Source organism: Scylla paramamosain, chromosome 10, assembly GCF_035594125.1.
Source record: "Scylla paramamosain isolate STU-SP2022 chromosome 10, ASM3559412v1, whole genome shotgun sequence".
Classification (NCBI taxonomy): Eukaryota; Metazoa; Arthropoda; class Malacostraca; order Decapoda; family Portunidae; genus Scylla; species Scylla paramamosain.
Genome location: NC_087160.1, coordinates 4,186,997 through 4,197,500, shown reverse-complemented (window position 1 = coordinate 4,197,500; position 10,504 = coordinate 4,186,997). Strand labels below are relative to the sequence as shown.

Sequence of the window (10,504 nt, the reverse complement as noted above, 5' to 3'; positions counted from 1 at the left end):
GGTTATGATAACAGAGAAACATGATGACGAATATAGAGAAAAGAAAGTTAAAATTGTTATGTTTTACTATATATACTACTATGTTTACCACCACCACCACCACCATCACCATAAACATCCTCAATCAAAGTACAATTACGTAAGAAAACAAACTAAACAAGCACATCAGGTAGCAACCACGTCATTATCTATCCTTACTCTGACCTTGGCACTTACCATATTACCTCCTCCTCCTCCTCCATACCTCCTCCACTCCCATAATCATCCCCCACTCTCCACTCCTTCATCCAACGACGTGGCAAGCGGCAAGATAACGCTACACGAAAGAAACGATAAGAGCGTTTTGCGGGGATAAACTCAGGAGATGAAGAACAGAAATGGGAGTGGGAGAGGTGCGTGGAGGCCGCCTGGTGCTGATTATGATTCAGGTACGGCAGAAAGGGTTGTGCGGAGGGGAGAGGGGATGGGGGGAACAGGAAGGTGTGCGCAGGTTCATCCGTTGTGCATTGAAAGGTGATGATGAGGCTGTGACGGGGAAGAGGAGGTGGGTGATGATGGGGTGGTGATGTGGTAGTGAAGGTTGAAATGTTGTAGATGAATGAGGAAATGTAAGAAGAGAGAGGGAGAGAAGTACTGGTGGAGAATAGGAGATGAAGGTTGAAGTGTTGTAGACGAATAAATGTAGAAATGAGAAGGATGAAGAGATAAAAAAAAAGTAAGAATAGTAAGAATAAAAGAGAGAAGTAATGATAGTGAAGTAGAGGGTGATGAAGATGAGGAGATAGAGAAATAAAAGAAAAATAAGAAGAAGAAAGATCTACAAGACGATTAGAGTAATACGAATAAAGAGAGAAATAATTCTAGTGAACAGACACTGAGAGAACAAATGTCGAATCCCTGTGAGAGACGAAGAAATGTGAGAAGAATAAAGAAAAAAATATCCAGAAAAGAGTAAGAATAATTAAAAAAGAAAGAAAAGTAAGAACAGACACCAAATATTAAGCACGTGATTGTTGTATGGGATGAAGAAATTTAAGAAAAAAATACATAGAAGAATAAAAATACAGAGAGATAAGATAAAGTTAGTAAAAAAAAAGAAAGAGACAAGTGGGGAGACTAAACGAATGCTTTGGTAGGAAGGGAGATGAGATAAAAGAGAGAAAAGTAGACAATGAGTGGAGAGAGGATACTGAGGCCGTGAGTCTTGCGTAAGGAGAGGAAACACGAGAAGATTAGGCAAAAAAAAAAAAAAAATACGAATGAGATAAGTAAAACAGGGAGGCGAGAGAGCTGAAAAAAAATAATAATAATAGATAAATGTGTGTAGATGAAATTTTAGTTAAAGCAAATGAGTAACGGGTTCAAAAAGTGCATATGTTAATGATAACGTTAATAATGAGAAAAGTAGACAACGAGACGACAGTTAAAAAAAAAAAAATGAATATTGTGTATTTGAAATTTGAATAGCAAAGTGAACAGCAGGTAACTAAACAATACTGTACAATACGTGAGGATCTTAATTAAAGGTGTGACTGGAAAGGCAAGTGAGAGAGAGAGAGAGAGAGAGAGAGAGAGAGAGAGAGAGAGAGAGAGAGAGAGAGAGAGAGAGAGAGAGAGAGAGAGAGAGAGAGATAATAGACCTCATTACTATCCTTACATCGGTTCTCCATATCTGAAAATTGCCGGCTCACTCTCACTTTTCAAGCCAAATTTACACTCCCCCGCCACGCCCACCCCCGCCCACTCATCCCTCTGCACGCCCACACAAACCGATTAGTCCTCCTACACACTCCTATCCACTAATTCCGCCCGCCCACAACCACCCACTCGTCTTTCCGCACCCCCACACTCACACTCATATTTCTTCACGCCCACAGCCTCCCACAAACGCCCACTTGTCCTTCAGCCCGTGTATTCCTACCCACTAGTAGTCTTCGCACCCACACGCGCCCTCCAATCATCCTGCCCGCCCACGCCGCCCACCGTAAGAGAAGGGAATTGTTCTAGTGGTCATTTAGCATACAGTAGCACGTGATGTGATGATAATGAGTAATCAGCAAAGTGGGAGTGAATGACATTAGTTAGGGTAGTTAGTGACCTGTGATGTGTAAAGAAGTGATATTAAAAAATGAAGCGTTATTGAGTGAAAGTGACACGTGCATAAGATGTGATATAAGGAAATACAACGCTAGTTACTATTTTTTTTTATTTCAAAGCCTCTTAATTATTTTTATGGTTGTTTTGTTTTGTTTTGTTTTGTTTTGTTTTTCTTTTTGATCTTTGTATCTGTTTATCTATTTGTTTGTGTTTTTTTTACTTGATTAATTTATTCTTTCTTTATTTGTTTATGTATATATTTATTTATTCTTCTTTGTGTATTTCTTCATTCATTTATTTTACACGCATTACTGACAATATTCACTAGATACACTTTTAACCTCATCTTTTTCCTCCTCCTCCTCCTCCTCCTCCCCCTCCCTCCCATCAGCTCTTCCTCCTCCCTATTCATTCCCATCCTGCTCGCTCCCCATACGCCCAAGGGGAAGGATGGGAAAATCGAAAATCTATACTCCTTTTTCTTTTCCAATTTTTACTGACCTGTTAGTGCGAGTCTCCGGTGTCGGAAAATAATACTTGTCTTTTTTTTCCTTTTCTTTTCTCTTTTTTTTCTGTCTCTCTCTCTCTCTTTCTCTCTCCCTCTCTTGTGAAACTGTCTGCCGGGAATTCGCGAGTTTTGCGCTTGAAAAATTATATGTAAATGTGAGAAGCGGAGTTAATGACATAAGGGATGAGAGAGAGAGAGAGAGAGAGAGAGAGAGAGAGAGAGAGAGAGAGAGAGAGAGAGAGAGAGAGAGACCAACCAACCACCCAGCCATAGACAGACAGACAGACAGACAGACAGATATAAAACACACCCTACGCAGTGACTAGTTTTCTTGCCTGTCTGTTCCCCGAATGACATTTGGTGGCATTCCTTGGACAATACAGTAGAGGGCGAGGTGGGGCGGGGGGGAGAGGGGGGCAGTACACGTGGCGGTGACATGCTGGGAGGCGCCGGCACCACCTTGCCAGCCGCCACGCAGCCCACATGCCCAGCCACTCCTAACAAAACCTAACCTAACCTGTCTGTTTTTTTTTTTGTTTTTTTTTTATCTGTCGTTGAATATGACTGTGGCTGGTTTATGTATACGTACTTGTTCTGTTGTACTTGTTTTGTTGTACTACTACTACTGCTACTATTACTACTACTACTACTACTACTACTACTACTACTACTACTTCTACTACTACTGTCATCACAATTTATATGTTCTTGCAATTAGTAATGAAACAAGGAATCTCTCTCTCTCTCTCTCTCTCTCTCTCTCTCTCTCTCTCTCTCTCTCTCTCTCTCTCTCTCTCTCTCTCTCTCTCTCTCTCTCTCTCTCTCTCTCTCTCTCTCTCTCTTATACACGCGCACACTCAAGGTCGATTGCTCACCTCCCTCTCTCTCCCCCTCTCTCTCCCTTCCTCCTTCCCAGCATCTTTCTTCACCCCTCCCTTACCCTTACCCTCTCCCTCCCCTCTCCCTCTCTCCTCTCCCAAAACCTGCACTCCATCCTGCGCGGCCTGTAGTGTTGTAAGACCCGGACCTGTAATTTTTAAGCACTCTATTCCCCATTTTCTGTAAACTAGTCCCTCCTCTCATTGTTTACCTTTATCTGCGTAATGCGAGGGTGCAAACAGAAAATGTGATATTTTTAACGGGGAACTATTATGGAAGAGGGAGTTTTTTTATGGCAAGCCTTCATGAAATCGCTAATAGTTGGTTGGTCTCTCTCTCTCTCTCTCTCTCTCTCTCTCTCTCTCTCTCTCTCTCTCTCTCTCTCTCTCTCTCTCTCTCTCTCTCTCTCTCTGATGTTCCTTTCTCTTCCAACAAGAGAGAGAGAGAGAGAGAGAGAGAGAGAGAGAGAGAGAGAGAGAGAGAGAGAGAGAGAGAGAGAGAGAGAGAGAGAGCCATTTTCCGGACTTTGCTTAATTACACTCTTTTGAAACCCAGACAGGAAAATGGGGAGTGATTAACTATCTTACTGAAATGCACCATCACTTGTTCCTTTTAATTTTTTTCCCCTAAGCCTCCCTTGTTTCCCTCCCCCTTTCCCCTTCCCACTCCTTCCTTTCCCTGGCACCCTTTGTCTTGTCTTCTGACCCTCCTCCCCTCACGTTCCTGCCGCGCCGCTGTGCCAGAATGATAAATGAATAGGTAAATATGTAAATTGTGAGAGTATGCATCTATGTACGTAAGAGGAGAAGAAATAATTGATGGAAAGTGAGGCAGAGTGGGAGGAAGAGGTAAAGTGAGGGAGGAAGGAGGGGTATAGGGATGGAGGGAAGGGAGGGGAGGAGAGGGGAGGGGAGGAAGGACAGAAGCAGAGAAGGGAAAAGAGGGAAGGGAAGGGAGGGGGTAAGGAGGGAAGCAGAGAGAGAGAGAGAGAGAGAGAGAGAGAGAGAGAGAGAGAGAGAGAGAGAGAGAGAGTCAATTTGGATGTTTTGTAATAAAGCACTATTAGTTTTCATCGTTACTTTTTATTAGACTTTTAAAGCGTACAAGAGTCTCCTTTTTTTTTTATCATTTGCTTTCTGTTTTTTTTTTTTTTGGTGGTTCGTAGCAAGAGGCAGTCATCCTCTCTGTAAGGGTCAAGGTAACTATTTAACATTTTTTTCGTTGTGTCTATGTTGTAATTTTTTTCTATTGTGTTATATTTGAAGGGCGCGCCTGCAGGTCAAGACTTAAGGCCCTTGAAGGTTTCTTAATATTCAACGTCCTTGAGTTGAATAATGGCTGTGCTTCCAGATTATGAGAGTATTAACCTTCGTCCTAAATGTTAAACAAATATTGCCCCGCCGTGCCTTTGTTTGAACTCTGATTAGGACATGGCAGTCACGGCGAGGCCTTCACTCCACTGCTGCAGGGGAGGCCGCGCTCTGTGGTGTCTTGGTTCACTGTCGTATTGTGGAGGGTAATTCATAGCCTATTGTTGTCGTGACCAAACTACATGCATTTAGCCCAGCCCTGCAAAAGTCAGGTTAATTAGGGACGGTCAATACACATCCAGTGTATTTTACCTTCCACAGGGCGGTGTGACCCTGGCGTGAGGGAGGCAGCCCCAAGGGTGACGCGTCCCAGCACGGCCCGCACACACCACACAGGTTAAGTACTTTTTACTGTGTTTGATGTATGAGAGAGAGAGAGAGAGAGAGAGAGAGAGAGAGAGAGAGAGAGAGAGAGAGAGAGAGAGAGTAAATATGTAATGGTGACTGAAGCACGCATCATGTTGGGTCGATGTTCATCTAAAAATTCACGAATGTTTTCCTTGGTGACGCGGGCTGGGCCTCGAGGGACGCCTGGCCCAGCAGGGTGGTGCCTGGCAGGACAGCGCCTGGAGGCAGGTGGAGGTGGGCCCTGCTCACCACCGTGTCACTTGCCGCACACAACCTCCTGCAGCAGCACGCGTCACAGCTGCACATTCTGTGTGGTGCTGCGGCTCAGCGCGGTGCCCTGGATGGCTTTGCGCGTCACGGCTGTCAGCGCCGCAAACAGACGAGGTGCTCCATCTTACCTATATTAACAAGGAGAAGCCGACATGGCTGCGACGAGAAGACGAAATTATGCACTAGATGTACATTGAGGAGTCTGGAGGCACAGTGCACCCCACACCCTCACCCACATTGCTGTGATGCATCAGCCAGCCCGCGTTTTAGTCAGCTTGGGAGCGATGCCTTGCTGAAGAAACCCGCGACACGAGCAACGTCTCCCCTCGTGTCGAGACTGACCACGTCCCACATCAAGGATTAAGAATCTAATTTTTATCTTAAAAATGAAATTGATAAGTAAAAGATATTGTATTTAAGTATCCACACTTTGAAGAGATGTTACTTTCATTCATGATGAACACGTTTTATGAGGAAAAATTTATTCATTGTGGTGAGGCGCCACGCGGAGACTGGCTACATCTGCTCTGGAGTCAGTCTGGCATTCCGCCATTCACGCCTCCACTGGCTGCATCGGAATCAGTTTCCATTGAGTTGGCTTTCTCCAATGGACTGCACGGGAGTGACTTTCTCGTCTTGGAGTCACGCACACAGACACGCAGCACACCCTTAACCTCGCACCTCTCCTTGTCACCGCCTTTGCCTTCCTATCACATCCCTCAACACAGCCTCCCTCTTAACCACTCACTCCTCCCCAACACAGTACCACAGTCCCACAGTCCTACATCCCTTCAACACAGCTCTTCATCCCTGCTTATCACACCTCCCTCTATCCCACCACTCCCACCCTCACTCCTCTAACTACTTATCATCACCTCATCATCTTCCCCCTCCCAGAGAACAGATACTCCCTCATATGTGCGTACTATCCCCCTCTCCCTTCTCTCATTGCACCCTTCCTTTCCCTCACCACCATAACTTTGATGCTCATACGCTGCACTCTTACATCACTTGCTTCTTCCTCTACCCTTCTCCTGTTCCTTCTCACTCCTCGTTTCTTATCAGCTCCTCCTCCTCCTCCTCCTCCTCCTCCTCCTCCTCCTCCTCCTCCTCCTCCTCCTCCTCCTCCTCCTCCTCCTCCTCCTCCTCTTTTTTCTGTTAGGTCTTCCCGGAAGGCCAAATCTTTCTCTTAACATTGAGTCGAAGCAAGAAAAGGTTTGAAGCGGAGAGAGAGAGGAGAAGTAGACCAAATAAGGAAGGGAATTTGCTAAGTCAAGAATTACACACACACACACACACACACACACACACACACACACACACACACACACACACACACACACAGAGAGAGAGAGAGAGAGAGAGAGAGAGAGAGAGAGAGAGAGAGAGAGAGAGAGAGAGAGAGAGAGAGAGAGAGAGAGAGAGAGAGATGAAAGGAAAGGGAAAATCCACTGAGATTAAGATAAGCGCTCTTCGTTAATTATGGAAAATAATTATGTTTATCTACGAGAGAGAGAGAGAGAGAGAGAGAGAGAGAGAGAGAGAGAGAGAGAGAGAGAGAGAGAGAGAGAGAGAGAGAGAGAGAGAGAGAGAGAGAGAGAGAGACTTTTTCCGCCCAAATTAGCCATCTTTAGATTTTTTCTCGCAGGTGTTGTGGGGTGAGGCAATTGCGTTCGTGTGTGTGTGTGTGTGTGTGTGTGTGTGTGTGTGTGTGTGTGTGTGTGTGTGTGTGTGTGTGTGTGTGTGTGTGTGTGTGTGTGTGTGTGTGTACGCGCGCTTTCTCGTACGTGAACTGTATTTTAAGAAAGCATTTATCTCATTTCGTCATTTTGTGGAGAGAGAGAGAGAGAGAGAGAGAGAGAGAGAGAGAGAGAGAGAGAGAGAGAGAGAGAGAGATTGTGTGTGTGTTTTGCTCATAACTCTTTTCTTTGCCTTCCTTATTATGCATTCTCTCTCCCTCTCTCCCTCCCTCCCTCCCTCCCTCCTCTACAAGTAACAATCCCAACTTAACGAAACAAACTTAAAAAAAAAAAAGAAAAGTAGACAAGAAACAGATGACGAAAGCAACCCCAGAAAACCTTCCTGGGAGACAAAGTAGAGGCGCCTGAATGCCCAAGCCTTTTCTTTCACTGTAACTGACTGCATACTCTCGCAACTCTGACTGTACTGAAGACAATAAGTGTGACACCATAACTTGTATACTGACACGCTTTGCTCTCTCACCACGACTATTTTCAAAGGCCACAGAGATGATTAACCGGGTTCTCGAGAATATTTCTGCTGTTGATAACGTGGAAATGTTGTTTGTCTGTCACTACAACTATAAAAACACCTTTAAAAAATCCCTTGTGGCTTTAACTAATAGGCATTTGAATGTTGTGGCGTTGCAGCGCAGAAGTGTTTGAGAGTATGGTCCTATAACGCTTCAAACTTCCATCGTTTATCCTTAGGCGAATCTACTGAGCTTAAATGGAGCTAAAGATACTGAAATATTTGGGGTACTCTATCACTGTTCTTGCTCCCAGCGGTGTGTTTCGTAATGGTACTCTAAACTTGTGCCAGTCCTGTTCGTTCAGCTTGCAGTGAGAAGGTTAGCAAGTGTGAAGGTAGACGGAGGCAGGGGTAAGTGAGAACAGGATTGAGTTGCGTGTGCCTCAGCAACTCATCACTGATAGAAAAAAGTTATTGGTGTTAGAGTGTTTGCCAGAGAGAGAGAGAGAGGGGAGGGAGAGGAGTTGTAAATAAAAACAGGGAGTGCTATAAACTTGTTGCTTGTTTATCACGCGTGTGTGAGTGAGCAGTGGGTTGTGATTGGTGGTCGTGTTGTATCGTGGTCCATCGCTCGTTTTGTAATGTTAAGCTCGGATGCTCTGAATTGTAGTGATGATAGTACAGTGATGATAGTATGTATGGTGATGATAGTACAGTGTTCACTTTGATGTTTACGCTAATACTGATATTTCTACTACTACTACTACTACTACTACTACTACATTCATTTGACAATCCACCTACTGCTGCAACTACTATTACTTCCTATGATAACAATGATGATAATGTATGATATGATTTTATATTTTGTAACAACTCTCTCTCTCTCTCTCTCTCTCTCTCTCTCTCTCTCTCTCTCTCTCTCTCTCTCTCTCTCTCTCTCTCTCTCTCTCTCTCTCTCTCTCTCTCTCTCTCTCTCTCTCTCTCTCTCAACACAAAACCAGCAGTAATGTTCCCCTTCACGCCTTTCCTCGCCTCACTAACCAAACCTTACACAGCCTGTCACCATCACCACCTCCTCCACTGAGTTATGTCACAAACACCCATTCATCTCTGCAGCAGTTCCTCCTCGCCTCACGCCCCACCACTCACATTTCACGTCCCTCGGGAGGCAAATGTGGCTTAAACTCACACTCGCTAACAGGAGGGGACTGCTGTAAGAGACGAAGCATTTTCTGAGCGAGTTTCTTTGATTCCTCGGGTGTTGGTAAATGTCGGAAGGCTCCTGCTTCTAGTCCTACTCACGCTGATTGGTCAGATGGCAGCGTGAAGGTGTTTCGCGCCCGGTGAGGTGAAAGGGTAGGAAGGAATGTTTCTGCGTCTGGGTCCTGATGTGATGTGATGTGTTTGAATGTGCTTTGTTCGTTCAGGGAGGTTCAAACACTTTTTCTTTTTTCTAGGGTAACTACTTGTTTTTCTTCTTTATCTCCTTTTAGTAGCTTATGTAATGATTGGGTCTCATTTTCTTTCCTATAGGATGAGTACAGTATAGCAAGAAGATTCATAGAGTACAGGTCTCTTTTCTTGACGTTGCGAAGTGTTACATGTGTTCAGACTTTACAACGGTGCCTCTCCGTGTCGTAGTTCCTTACTGGTCCTCATGGCTTCGGTCCTTTTTTCCCGTATTATCTATAGTATTTGTAAGCGGGAAGGTTTGTAAGGTACAGGCCTGTTTTCTTGGCAATTTTGACGCGTAGTTTAGATCCAGACTTCACAAAGGTGCGTCTGCATATCTTAATTACTTTGGTGGAATTTTTTTATGTCATTTTTTTCTTTTTTCTACAGTGTAGTACAGATACGTAACTTGAAGGTTTATATGGCAAACATCTTCTTTTTTTTTTTTTTTAATAATATCAACGGTCTTAACTCGACTACCCTTAACAGGTTGTATTGCAAGTTATTATGGTTGCCAGGAGTGTATAATATTTCGTGATGGTTTAAAAATGACTGTCTGCCATTAATAGTAAATAACCATTGTGAGAACCTGACTAACGATGCTTGTGAACTTTGAAAACTGTCTTGATGAAAGTTCAGAAGCGTTCAGGTATGCGAGGCAGTGAGGTGTGTGTGTGTGTGTGTGTGTGTGTGTGTGTGTGTGTGTGTGTGTGTGCGAGAGAGAGAGAGAGAGAGAGAGAGAGAGAGAGAGAGAGAGAGAGAGAGAGAGAGAGAGATGTTTGTAGAAATTCGCATAATAGATAAAAGATATAGAAAGTAAAGGATAATGATGGTCAGAAGTCAAGTACGGTAGGTAACCTTCTGCTCTTACAATATATTTAAAGTCTCCCCTCAGTCTTAAATTCATTGACCTGCTAACGATCTCCTTACAAACCCCATCACTTAGTAGTAGATTCTGATTGGATGAACTGATTGATACTTTTATTTATGTACTCGCTTTTTGCTTACATTCAAAACGCTGTAGTAAGTTTGTATGGATAAGTAAAGGGGGAAAGAATGAGGCTGGTTTTATTTTTTCTAATGTATAGTGTTTAAGAGACTGTAGTATGAAGGAAATGTTTAGCAAGTTGCAAATAGGAAAGATCGCGTTGCATTGAAGGGGTTAAAAACTAAGGGTGGACAGTTAATGCAGAGGAAATGAGTGCAGTGCTTTTACTCCAAGTACTTCAAACTGTACCACTGCCTCATCCTACCTTTCGCTACGTGACTAACTCGCCCAAATAATGTAATGTGTTTTATTTATTTATTTATTTATTTATTTATTTATTTATGATTATTATTATTTTATTTCTTTTTTTTTTTACTT

At 43.7% G+C, this 10,504-nt stretch overlaps 1 long non-coding RNA gene across 1 annotated transcript in view; it reads left to right on the top strand.

The window, feature by feature from the left end:
• Positions 1–10,504, top strand: part of LOC135104131 (uncharacterized) — a 207,584-nt gene that overhangs the window by 160,455 nt on the left and 36,625 nt on the right. Inside the window, exon 4 of the long non-coding RNA XR_010270312.1 lies at positions 5,116–5,190. This is a non-coding gene — a long non-coding RNA (uncharacterized LOC135104131). The remainder of the gene's footprint in view (positions 1–5,115; positions 5,191–10,504) is intronic.